This window comes from Myxocyprinus asiaticus, chromosome 25, assembly GCF_019703515.2.
Source record: "Myxocyprinus asiaticus isolate MX2 ecotype Aquarium Trade chromosome 25, UBuf_Myxa_2, whole genome shotgun sequence".
Lineage (NCBI taxonomy): Eukaryota > Metazoa > Chordata > Actinopteri > Cypriniformes > Catostomidae > Myxocyprinus > Myxocyprinus asiaticus.
Window position 1 is genome coordinate 3702000 of NC_059368.1, and position 12516 is coordinate 3714515.

General features: G+C 39.2%; 1 protein-coding gene across 3 annotated transcripts in view; it reads left to right on the top strand.

Moving 5' to 3' along the window:
• Positions 1-10475: 10475 nt before the first annotated feature.
• The window catches only part of LOC127415540 (filamin-A-interacting protein 1-like), a 45430-nt gene continuing 43389 nt past the window's right edge, over positions 10476-12516 (top strand). For all 3 annotated transcript variants that reach the window (XR_007892962.1, XM_051654312.1, XM_051654313.1), the window contains exon 1: positions 10476-10756. The gene's annotated coding sequence lies outside the window, so the exon portion shown is untranslated. The remainder of the gene's footprint in view (positions 10757-12516) is intronic.

Here is a 12516-nt window from a genome sequence, read left to right on the forward strand (position 1 = left end):
ACGTGCTCAACAAGCCATGTGATAAGATGCACGGATTGACAGTCTCAACTTCAGAGGCAACTGAGATTCATCCTCCACCACCCGGTTTGAGGCGTGTCACTATGCCACCACGAGGACTTAGAGGGCATTGTGAATTGGGCATTCCAAATTGAAAAAAAATTAAAATAACGGAAGATGAAAATAGCGCCAAAAAAATCCCCAAATTAACCACTTTCCTCCTAAAATTAATTGATGCTAACTTTGTCTTTTATCACGTGCAACACATACATATCTGTTAAATAACATCTCAGAAAATGTAGCTTAGTGTTTCATGTTTTTGGATCATTACGTGGACAAAACATTGAAAAAATATCTTTCCAAGAACATTTGGTAGACAAAAAACTCTAGACAACATGAGTTGTGGAAAATCAGATGGGATCTAGGAGCTCTATACAGCTTCATACCGTGCGTGCCATTGAAGAAATGGTAAATCTATCCCTAACAGCCTCATTTTCATTCCAGCTAAAAATCTAAGATAGCGCTGCTATTTGTTTGGAACACTACAACATGACTGGTCTTCCTTTGAATCACCCTCCGACGGCATCATTTTATGCTGTCAGGAATGCAGTGAATGTTTGTTTTTAAGCCATTTCAGCCGTTGCGTTCATTTCCGCCATTTAAACTGACATGCCATCTCTCCAAAACTCCACTCACTCAGGACATGTCATCCAAACTGGTTGTGACGTCTCTGGATGTGTTTAAGTGTATTCTTTTATTTGTTTGTTTTTACTGTTTATTTGTTTAATTACTTTTGTGGATGTATGGCCTTGGCCTTATTGCAATTGGAGATTTTTGCTGCTGTTTGACTAGTAGTAGTAGTAGTAGTAGTTTACTGTGTTCAAAATAACTGTTGCTGAAGCTGACTTCAGTCATTTATATATTCTTAACCACAGTTTTTGTTGTAAATACTTTAAATAGTAAACTAATACGGAAGCATAGGGAGGTGGGTACCATTTAGTTTAAACTTAGTAGTTTATTTTCTTTTTCTTTTTCTTTTTCTTTTCACAGATTAGTTAGATTTTATTCCTCATTAGGCAGTGGGGTTATGTTTGTTATTTTGGCTTTTGCCCCCTTCTGAAGCCTTTTAAACTTCTATTTTCTGTTTTGATTAAATAAATACTTTTTTATTGACTTTTAAATTTGACTGATCCTTGAGTGCTGGGACGGGAGAAGGGAATCCCAAACCTTTTTTTGTTACTCCTCTCCAACCCAAGACTGGGGAGGACGGAAAGTGTATTTTCTGACTGGATGTTCTGTTTTTTTTTTTAATTTTTTTTTTATATAAGTGATTTTCTATGTAAACATGTTCTCAGTGGACATCTTTGACCGTTGCGCCGTGACTTGCTGTTTCTTCAGCGTTTCATGCATGAGAGCCATTTTTTTAAGGTGCTGTCTTAAGTCAAACAGAACTTCAACTTTTAAAATGCCTCTTGAGACACCTGCATTACTTTCCATTCATCGCGCTGCGTCTCATCTAGCTTTTTTTGTGCAAGAATGCGTTCGGTCCCCTTACAGAAATCTAGAGTTCTGGCAGTCTAGCCGCACATTTGCGCCTCATTATTTTCACATGCAAATGAGCTTGTGATTCACCGGAAGTGTTTGCCAGTGGTGAATTTGCAGCAAGTTTGTAAGGGTCTGAACAACCTGGATGTTTTTTGATTGGCTAAAAAAGGCGGGCTGCTCCCCTGACTCTTCTTATATAGCTGCAGGCCAAGCTCCAAACCGCCAGCAATGATATACATAGGCCCGTTGTACAAAGGTGTCTCAGTTTGTTCCTGGGAGGCAGCAGATGTCCTAACCCTACCCAGGCCTTAAACCTAACCATACTGTATGGACCCTGTAAGGCTGAGTAGCCTGCCAGGAACAATGCATGGCACCTTTCACCCATCGCATATACATAGCCCCTAACCTAACCTAACCTAACCTAACCTAACCCTATACCTAATCCTAAAGTGGGTGGAAGTGTCACCCCTTTTTGGAGTTGGCCCAACCACTTTTGGAGAGTCCGCCCCCTGTTTGGAGATCTCTGGGCTACAGCTTTCTACTTGGTTTACAGGGCTGTCGCAGAGACAGGTGGGATTTCTCAGGATACCTATGTTGGTGATATCTGTCAGGTAGTATGTAAATGTAATATGTGGTAGGCTTAATAAAATCGCTTACAGCACCTTTAACAAAAAATACTTAAACTCTTATTTAAAGCTATTCTTTATTGGCTAAAACACAAACAGTTGCTGGGGTTTGTGACATCTGACCTGAATGAAGATGTTAAGAGTAAATACTGTATTTAGTGACACTAGCTAACCACAGAGTGCCTCTAGTAAATTAAAATAAACAAGAGAGCGTGTGTTATGAACATTTAATATGAATATAGTATTCCATAACCCCAAAACCCTCAGGCACTCATTCCACACATTCCTTTATTTAGCTTTTTAACAGCTGCCAGTAGAGGGCAGTGTACAAACTGTTGAAACAACCCCTTGTAAGTTTATACCCTGAAAGTTTACAAGGTAGAAAAAAGTACAGTAAAGTACAGCACAAACGAAAAGCATTGTACCTGTGATGTTATACGCCATACAAGGGCATAGATTTCAGGGGGAATCGGGGGGGGAGGTAACCCTCCCAATAATCAAAACAAGCAAATACAACCCCCCAAATTGTTTCACGCTGCAGCACAGACAGACAGACAGACAGACAGAAAGCAAGTCTCAGCCAAATTAGTTGATAGATAGTTGGCCTGTTTGCATTCCAGGACAGTGTAGGAGCCTAGGAGGTTCAGAATCTTTGAATTAACATTGAAACAACTCTGTATCTCAGCTGAGCACTGTTTCTGGATTGAATGGGTATTCTGTTCCATTCCTGTACATTAATCTGCATTTATTATTTAGAACACTCTCAAATGAAATAGTATGCAGGAATGCTTCAGTGCCGCCCACAGTCTTGGCCAGAAATGACGTAAAGTACAATTCCATTACTCTTTCAACACGCATTTCTGTTTAAGCATTCTAAGAAACTGAAATCTTCACTGAAGTAGATCATTTGTGACCAAGTGAACCTGAAAACAACAAATAAAATAGCTTTGTAATTTTTCTTTTTTTAAAGAGGGAAAAAGAGTGAGCATTTAATTTTATCAACAGTATGTATTGCAGAATCAATATATACATTATAAGCAATATTAGTAAAATTATTATTGTACTTTTATTAGTAAAAACATCATGGTACTTTTTGGTACTTTTTATTACCATTCCAATTATTGGTTTTATGAGAATGATGGATAAGTTTTTTATGATTAACATTTTTTTATTTGACCACAGAAAAGCAAAACATAAATACATAAAATCAACATTTAACTCCCATTACCATTCCTCTCCCTCCCCATCCCCAACTCCAGCCTGATCCTCAACAAACACGCTTGTGGTCACAAATGAGCACATAGAAAAGAAAAAAAAAAAACATCACACACATCAAACTACCCCTCTCTCTCCACTGTTCTACCCCGAGAACCCTCCAAGTATGCCAAGTATCTGCCCCATTTCCCAACAAACAAATCCAAATCCCCCAGTCTTCTATATGACCCTTCTTCGAGAGCCGCCACCCTCCCCATCTCCGTGCACCACTCCTGAAATGGGGGCGCTCCAGCCGTCTTCCAACCCCTCAAAGTCACCTGTCTGGTGACCATAACACTGGTTAGAACCCAATCCTCCATATGTTTATTCCCCACATTGATGACCGCCCCATCTCCCAAAATACAGAGTCTGGAGCAAAACAAAACCTGAGTGCCCAAGACATCACATACAAAACTCTAACCCCTTAACCAAAACCCCTGGATCTTAACACACCCCCAAAAAACATGGGTTGTGTCTCCATCCTCCGAATGGCATCACCAGCAGGTAGGTGTGTCATTAAGACCAAGCCTATACAATCTAGAGGGGGTCCAATAGAATGTATGTAAAATCTTGAATTGCATAAGGCGAACCCTTGCATCTCTAGATGCAGACCTGACATTTTTTAGAATCCTAGACCACACTCCCTCCTATAATACCGAGTTTAAATCTTTCTCCCATAATCTCTTGATAGAAGTTAGAGCTCCATCCCCCAGACTCTGAATTAGCAGGGAGTAATACACTGATGCGTCATGACCTTTTCCAAAAAGCAGTAATCACCATTCCCAGAGTATCTGCTGCTTTAGGGGGGTGTATGCTACTCCCTAAAAAAATACAGAGCAGGTGGTGCAGCTGTAAATACCTATAGAACTGAGATCTGGGAATCCCGAAATGTTGAATCAAATTTTCAAAAGATCTCAACACTCCACTGTCATATAGGTCACAGAGTGTAGAAACCCCCCTCACAATCCACTCTGACCAGCAGAAAGAGGACTTATCAATACATAATTTTGTGTTCAGCCATATACTTGAGGCAACATTTAAATAAATGTCCGAATTAAACACTCTGGACACTTTTGTCCATACCGAGTGCAAATGCGAGATAACGGGGTGTAACTTAACTTCTCCGATTAGTTTGATAGAAAAGCTTTGCAATGGCGAAATAGGGGCAAGAACTTCCCGTTCAATACAAAACCAGGGAGGGGCTCTCTCAGGTGGAAATGACCAATGAGCCATATGTCTGAGACCGAATGCATAGTAGTACAACAATATCTTGGGTAGGCCTAGCCCACCTTTGTCAATCGGCCTGTGTAACTTATTAATATGTAATCTAGGATGCTTACCATTCCAAATGAAGGTCTTCGCTATGCTATCAAATTGCTTGAAATAAGAGAAGGGGACATCTACAGGGAGAGATTGTAGCAGGTAGTTACATTTTGGAATACAATTCATTTTAATAACATTAACCTTCCCAATCATAGATAAATGTAATGAAGCCCACATGCCCACATCGCTCGAAAACCTTTTTATTAAGGGGTCAATATTAACTCTAGCTAAATCACACAAATTATCTGGGAATAAGATGCCCAAATATTTAATGTCCTGTTTGGGCCACTGGAAGGCGCCCGGCTGAAAAGCTGTTACTGGGCAGTACGCTGTCAGAGACAAAGCTTTGGATTTAGACCAGTTGACTTCTGTGGAGACAAGGCATAGATCTAGTGGGGTCGGAGACGAATAATAAAATATCATCTGCATAAAGCAAAAGCTTATGCGCCACACCTCCCGCCACCACCCCTGGAAAATCCTCTTCCCTTCTTATCGTGGCTGATTATGATTCCAAGGAAAGACAGAACAATAATGGTGAAAGAGGACAACCCTGCTGGGTGCCCCTATCAAGAGTAAAATAATCTGAATTGAATCCATACGTTTGTACCTTTGCTACTGGGTGTCTATAAAGTAACTTAATCCATCCAATAAAAGTATTCCCGAACCCGTATATTTCCAAAATCTTAAAAAGATAATCCCATTCTACCATATCAAATGCCTTTTCAGCGTCAAGTGAGATGGCCGCAACCAGATTCTGATCATTCGCCACTGACCACATAATATTGATGAGACGCCTAATGTTATCCGAAGAGCTGCGGCCCCGAATAAACCCCACCTGATCTATATGTATAAGTGATGTCATAACTTAATCGGTTAGCCAAAATTTTGGACAATATTTTAACATCTAGCTGGATCAGGGAAATTGGACGATAACTCCTCCACTCGCTTGGATCTTTGTCTTTTTTAAGAATCAGACTGATCCGGGCATGTGTCATGGTTGGCGGAAGCTTTCCATTCTTTAATGATTCCGTATAAACTTCTAACAAAAGTGGAGCCAGTTCTGTAGCATAAGATTTAAAAAACTCAGTGGCAAAACCATCTGGCCCCGGAGACTTGCCTGTAGGCAAGACCGTAATTACCTCGCCAAGTACCTCCAAGGTCATCTCAGAATCAAGAGAATTTTTTTGCTCAATTGTCAGTTTAGGGAGTTCTAATGGTTCCACTAAATTTTTAATATCTTCATCCATAGACAAAGATGTGCAACTATAGAGATCAAGATAGAATTCTTTAAAAGCATTATTAATATCAATGGCCGAGGTAAAAATTTCTGTAAAAAAGCAGATTTCACTGAGGGAATGGTAGAAAAACACTCTCTCTGCTTTATATATCTAGCCAAAAGCTTCCTTGCTTTGTCCCCTGACTCAAAGTATGACTGTCTTGCCCTTCCAAATCCACGAGTTTGGATTTTTGGATGAATGAGGTATACTGTATGATCCGACCCCTAAGAACCGCCTTAAGTGCCTCCCAAGCCACGCCCACAGAGGATACTGAGGACCAGTTGGCCTCCATATAAACATTGATTTCAGCCTTTAACATTTGTTGGAAATCAGGATTTTGCAAAAGGGATACATTAAAGCACCAACTATATGATTTCTTTTTCTCCATATGTGGCAACACCTCTAAACTCAGCAGGGTGTGATCTGAGACTAAGATGTTTCCAATTGAGCAATCAACAACAGATGAAATGAGGGACTTAGATATATAAAAAAAAAATCTATTCTAGAATACATTTTATGGACTGATGAAAAAAATGTTTAGTCCCTACCAGATGGGTTTAAAAGTCTCCAAATATCTCTAAGACCAAGATTTTTACACATCCTGTAAAGCATCAGTGTTGCTCTAGGGGGCTTACACACTTTTGCTTCACATGATCAAGGACTGAGTCCATCAATAGATTAAAGTCTCCTCCCAATATTATATCATGAGGGGTGCCAGCGGCTTGCAACATCCCTTCAAGATCTATAAAAAAGCCCTGATCATCACCGTAAGGTGCGTAAATATTAGCCAAAATCAACCTTTGCCCCTGAATTGCTAAAACAATAATGACTCTTCCTAATTTATCTTTACTCTCTTTGACACATTTGAATTGTAGATGTTTACTTATCAGTGTAATGACTCCCCTGTTCTTACTTGAGCCAGCACTAAAGAAAACATGTCCACTCCATATCTTCCCAAATTTTTCAGCTTCCTGCGGGGAAAGATGCGTTTCGTGAAGAAACACTATATCATATTTCCTTCGTTAAAGAAAAGAAATAACCTTCCTTCTTTTTATGGGGTGCCCCAACCCATTCACATTCCACGTGGAGAGAGGTAATCCACTCATATTAACAACTGACATTTTGACATATTAGAAACAATAGATTGTATGTCAAAAACAAGATTATAAAGACCACGTTCCAACATTAGAGCAACAGTCAAATCCCGAACTTCCCCTCAAACCAAACAAACAGAAAAATGAAAAATATGCGCACGACATCCATCCCTCTAAATTCAAACAGTCCATGTATGCCTACAAGAGTCCCCGCCACAACTTTGCCAAGGATTGCTTAAGTCCGGTGTTTCTATACAAATTTTGTGAGACAGAATTACATAACAGAAGAAAATCTATAATGCAAACTCCAGCCAATAGGCAGAATAAACACAAAGAACGTGTAGATTCCTCTAGTGCGATCCTTCACAAAACCGTTCAGTTTCCTCGGACAGTCAAACGAATGTTCAGTGCGCTGGCTGTTCATGAGTGCAGTAGATGACCTAATCCTTCCAAAGTCCTGCAAAGAATACTCCACAAAACAAACTCCAGCCAATAGGAGGCATAAACACAAAGAACGTGCAGATTCACCTGCACACTGTCCCGAAGGAGTGTTACTCCACAAAACAAACTCCAGCCGGCAGGCGGAACTAGCACAAAAAGAAACAAAAGAGGCGTCCAGTTTCCTCGGACGGTCAAGTAAATGTTCAGTGAGTCAGGTCCACTAGACTGCAAAGCGAGCGCCACACAATGACTTACTCATTCTATAGGCTTTATGAAGGACATCGCTTGTTGGGGACATGTAAGTACTTTGCGGCCATCCTTAGTATCTATTCTCAACCTGGCCGGGAACTTCAGTGAAAAGCGACCCTCCATCGATGCAAAAGTTTCTTGAAGGAGTGTTATTCCACAAAACAAACTCCAGCCGCTAGGCGGAACCAAAACAAAAAGAAACAAAAAGGCGCCCATCTTCCTCAGACAGTCAAGTGTATGTTCAGTGAGTCAGGTCCACTAGGCACAAACATGAAAATAACCAAATGGCTTACTCACTCCATTGTCTCTGTGAAGGACATCGCTTGTTGTGGGCATGTAAATATTTTGCGGCCATCCTTAGTATCTATTCTTAATTTGGCCGGGAACATCAGGGCAAAAGCAAACTTCCGTTGATGTAAGAGTTTCTTGCATGCCTTGAATCGATCACGTTTCTCTCTTGTCGAATTCACAAAGTCTGGGAACAAGAACATTTTTGGTTCTTCCAAGCAAGCCTTCCTTTACTCCTCGCCTCGCATAACATAAGATCGTTGTCGGATGATTTCAGAAATTTGGCCAGAATTGATCGGGGCCTGTCTCCCTCAGTGGATCTCCGAGCCAGGACTCTGTGAGCTCGCTTAATTTCCAGCTTATGGCCTGTTATTTCGAGCAGACTCGGGAAGAGCTCGTCAAGGAATTTTACCATATCTCGGCCTACTGCATGCTCAGGAATTCCAAAAATGTGGATGTTGTTTCTCCAATTACGATTCTCAAGGTCTTCCAACTTTTCCTAAATGCGTTCCAAATCTAACTTTGGTCGCTAGCGGATTAGCAGCTAATTCCCTCTCTGATGACTCCAGATAATCGATCCATTTCTCGACATCCCCGATTCTTGTAACCAACTCAGAGAATTTCGTTTCCATCGCAGTGATCGATCGACTTATTACAGTTAATGCTGGATTTCTCCCGTCGCACCGTCCAAACTGAGTCCCTGGTCTGCAGCCCTGTCTGGGGTATCAGCTTGAGCACGTAAATGTCTTTTAATGTCTCCAGAGCCCGAGGATTTTGAATTCTTTGACATGTTGACTTCATAGAACAGTCACCGGTTAAATGTTATCCGGTTGTTAGTTAAAACTAGCAAAGTGTGTAGAGCTCGCCGTTCGCACATCCGGCCCCCGCATGGCGCCACGTGACTCTCCGATGATGGACAAGTTTTTTGATTTTGAGGAGATTTCAAAGACATGAGAAATAAATGACTGTTTTGCAGCTCTTATTCTAATATTATACAGCTCACTTGCACTGCAAGACTACACAAGTATTTGCCAAACGTCTTTACAATGGAAACAAAACTGTAAATGCAGGCCTGTTTAAATGATTCTGTGAAATTTCTAACACATCTGTGTCAGTGTTTGTTATGACATGGAGTCATGCTTGTGTGCATGCAAAAGACTTTGCCAAAAGAAAGGCAATAGCTGTCTCCCAGGCAATAGTTCTGCTTGATTTACTTAGTAAACAATCTTTGATCACTCTTATTTTGTTTATATTCTTTAAGTATGCAGAAAATGTCCTTAAAAACTATAGACATTTTTTTTATTTGTATCTCTCTAAAACATGTGCAGGACATACAGTATTGCACCCCTCCCAAAAAAAAAAAAAGTTTATATATATATATTTTGTGTAATTCTTATTATCGTTTAACTTTTGAGACATATTGCACCACAAAATCAAAAGAAAATATATAAATATGTGTATATAATTCTTTTTTTTATAACTGTATTATAAGTCTTGTTGTTTAACTTTTGAGCTTTATTGTAATTTTATTGAATTTATTCCTGATTGTTAATATTCATAAGATTCTATTAGTATTACAGAAAAAAAAACCTGTGTTTAACCCTGTATGTGTGTGTGTGTCTGTGTGTGTGTGTATATATATATATATATATATCTGCGCAAATCAAAGGCAGTACTACAAATACTACCATAATGTGTAATTGTTTTATAATAGTGTATAATTACTTTTTTGCATTCATAAGAATGAGATTTTTTGCTTTACGAAATTTGATTTTTTGGGGAGAAATGTGTATAATTTTCATGAAAATAGTGTCACGATCTAAAAAAACCTTAACGGATAGGCTATATTTACTATCATTTCAAGCTACCATTTCTTTGTTTCTTTCTTTCTTTTTCTTTTTGGGGTGAATACGAATATGTTCTTGACGGGTTTTGTTATTGTCACCCAAAGTTCTTTCAAATTTATATTTACTGCCCTACACGTTTCTCTTTACAGTCACTGTTCTTTGATTTACTGTACCTGCGACAGAAAGTTCATTTCTAGCCCAGCAACTGCTTGACTAGTTACGACAGACTTTTCCTCATTTGGCAGAATACCATATATTCCAGCTGTCAGCAGGATTCACATGCGTCTGTTTGAACCCCCTCAGCTGTTAAACACTACGAAAGATTAAGCGCATGGGTTAAAATTAGCTCTTAGTCAACACACTTCATGGTCCAGAACATAAAGCAATGCTGAGTCTCCTCAGACCTGCCCAACTGTCTCTTAACCAGAATGCTGTAAAGAACTTAAAGCAACCAGATCTGACCACCTCTACCTCCCTTCTTATTGGTCATTCTCTCTCCCACTCTCTCTCTCTCTGTCTCTCTCTCTATCCTATCCTAAGTCATTCAGATTGCTCAGACTTGAATGGTAGACAACAGAGTTCTCACAGACCGATAGTACTTGAACAATCTCTGTGCTGACAGTAGGAACAGAAGACGAGGTAAAGAAAGAACAGCAAGGAGAAAGAAAGAACTTCTTTGTGATGGTTTATTCCAGGAGTGAATGGGCTAAAGTGGACATTGCGAATGTTGGTGACACATTTTTAAAGACTTCACTGACTTTGACAAAGTCATCGTCTTTGAGCTGTTACTTTTAATTTGGGACTACTTGAAAAAGGTATGTCTTACACTTCTGTAAACATCGTGTTTTTTATTATTATTACATCTGTTTTAGATTTTTTCCTCTATTATGATGGAAACTGCAGTTCTTTTATATGATGTATACCTGTAAATGAGTGTTTCTTCAACTTCTTTTAGATCTCTGGGGATCGTAATGTATTGTTAAAACAATTTTCTTACACTCAACATTTTGTTTTTATTTGTGAACTGCCCTGATGTGCAGTTGTAGGCAATTTGTGGTGGTTTTATATCATTTGGGCTTTAGACATGAACGATACTTCAAATTTTCCAGCTTGTTGAGGAGGTGTGATATTAATTTTCGAAGACTTTTCTAAGACTTTCGTCCAGCAGATAATAAAGTAAGCAAAATGTCCCATAGACTTACATTTAAAAAGGGGCCTGAGCCATATCTAGAGACTGGAATATCATAGGGACCACCCAGGGCACCCTAGCAATCGCTACATCATGGCAAATGGCAACCACCCATAACACCCTCCATAGCAGTGGCGAGTTTTGCATGGGCAAACAACACTCACATTTTCTTAAGAAAATATAAAAATCTAGTCTTATTTTATGTTTTTGTAAATGGTGTCAGTTGATCCTAACATGTGCACAGAGGTTTATTCAAGAGTTTAAAGCCTGACTTCATTATGAGTAAGGGCTGCTTTCAGGAAACGCTTCATCAGATTGCACTTAGCCATTCCATTTCCTACTAGAGTTCTTTTACCACGGACTCTGGGGAACGGAGGATAAAACAGCAATGCTTGGCAACGTTATAGCACTTTGATGTCCACCATGACCGTGATGATGTCTTAAATCAGCCTGTGTGACTCAATATTCTCTCGGGACTTTGAGGAGAACTGTCAAAGCATTTCAGTTTGAGATGGATATAAAGTCTAATGCAGACACATTACTCTCATGAGAGAAAGAGAGAGAGGTCATAGAATAGTTAAAAGTCTAGAATGCTTTGGACTCTGGAAGAACATTACAAATAATGTTGGAACTGACTGTTTAAAAACCTCTTCAATGGTCCAAAAAGGGGTGCTATATCGAGAAAAAAGTTTATGCCTAAAATGCTCAAGTCATCGTATACATAATCAGGCATATGTGGTATCGTTTGAAAGATTAGAATCTGAACATTTCAGAGATCACTTCTGCATTTATGTTACTTAAAATGACAAAATAAGGCCTTATAACAATGGCAAATAACCGCCACCTAGTGGTTATGTGGTAGAAATATTAATATGAATATTAATAAGTCTTTAAAATAGCACTTAAACAGACAAATCATATATCAAATGAAAGCTCTCAGTATGACTGTACAGTTTATTTTGTTGTGCTAATACCACAGTTTAAAAGATATTCAAAAGAATCACAAAGTGAAATATGAAATTTGCAAGACAAATATTTCTTTTATGCACCAATCACTGCTGCTGTAAGCCCCAAATAGATAAAAGCTTTACATCTGCTTTTATCTTAGGCAGTTCGCTAAAAATGAGCCATTGTTTACTTGTCGCTGAGCTTGCTTGTGTGAATAATCCAACGTTCAGAACATAATATGCGGTCCCGCAGGAAAAACATGCTAAACAAATCATCAGTATAATATGTTATTGACTATCGATGATGAAATGTTATACATCTCCGCAAAGGGAAGGATTTTCGCTTTCTAATGACACCTAGATTGAGCTTCTAGTCTACTTAGAGGCCGATATATTCAATGAAAAATTGGGGGTGGTGCATGAACTGAAAAATAGACTG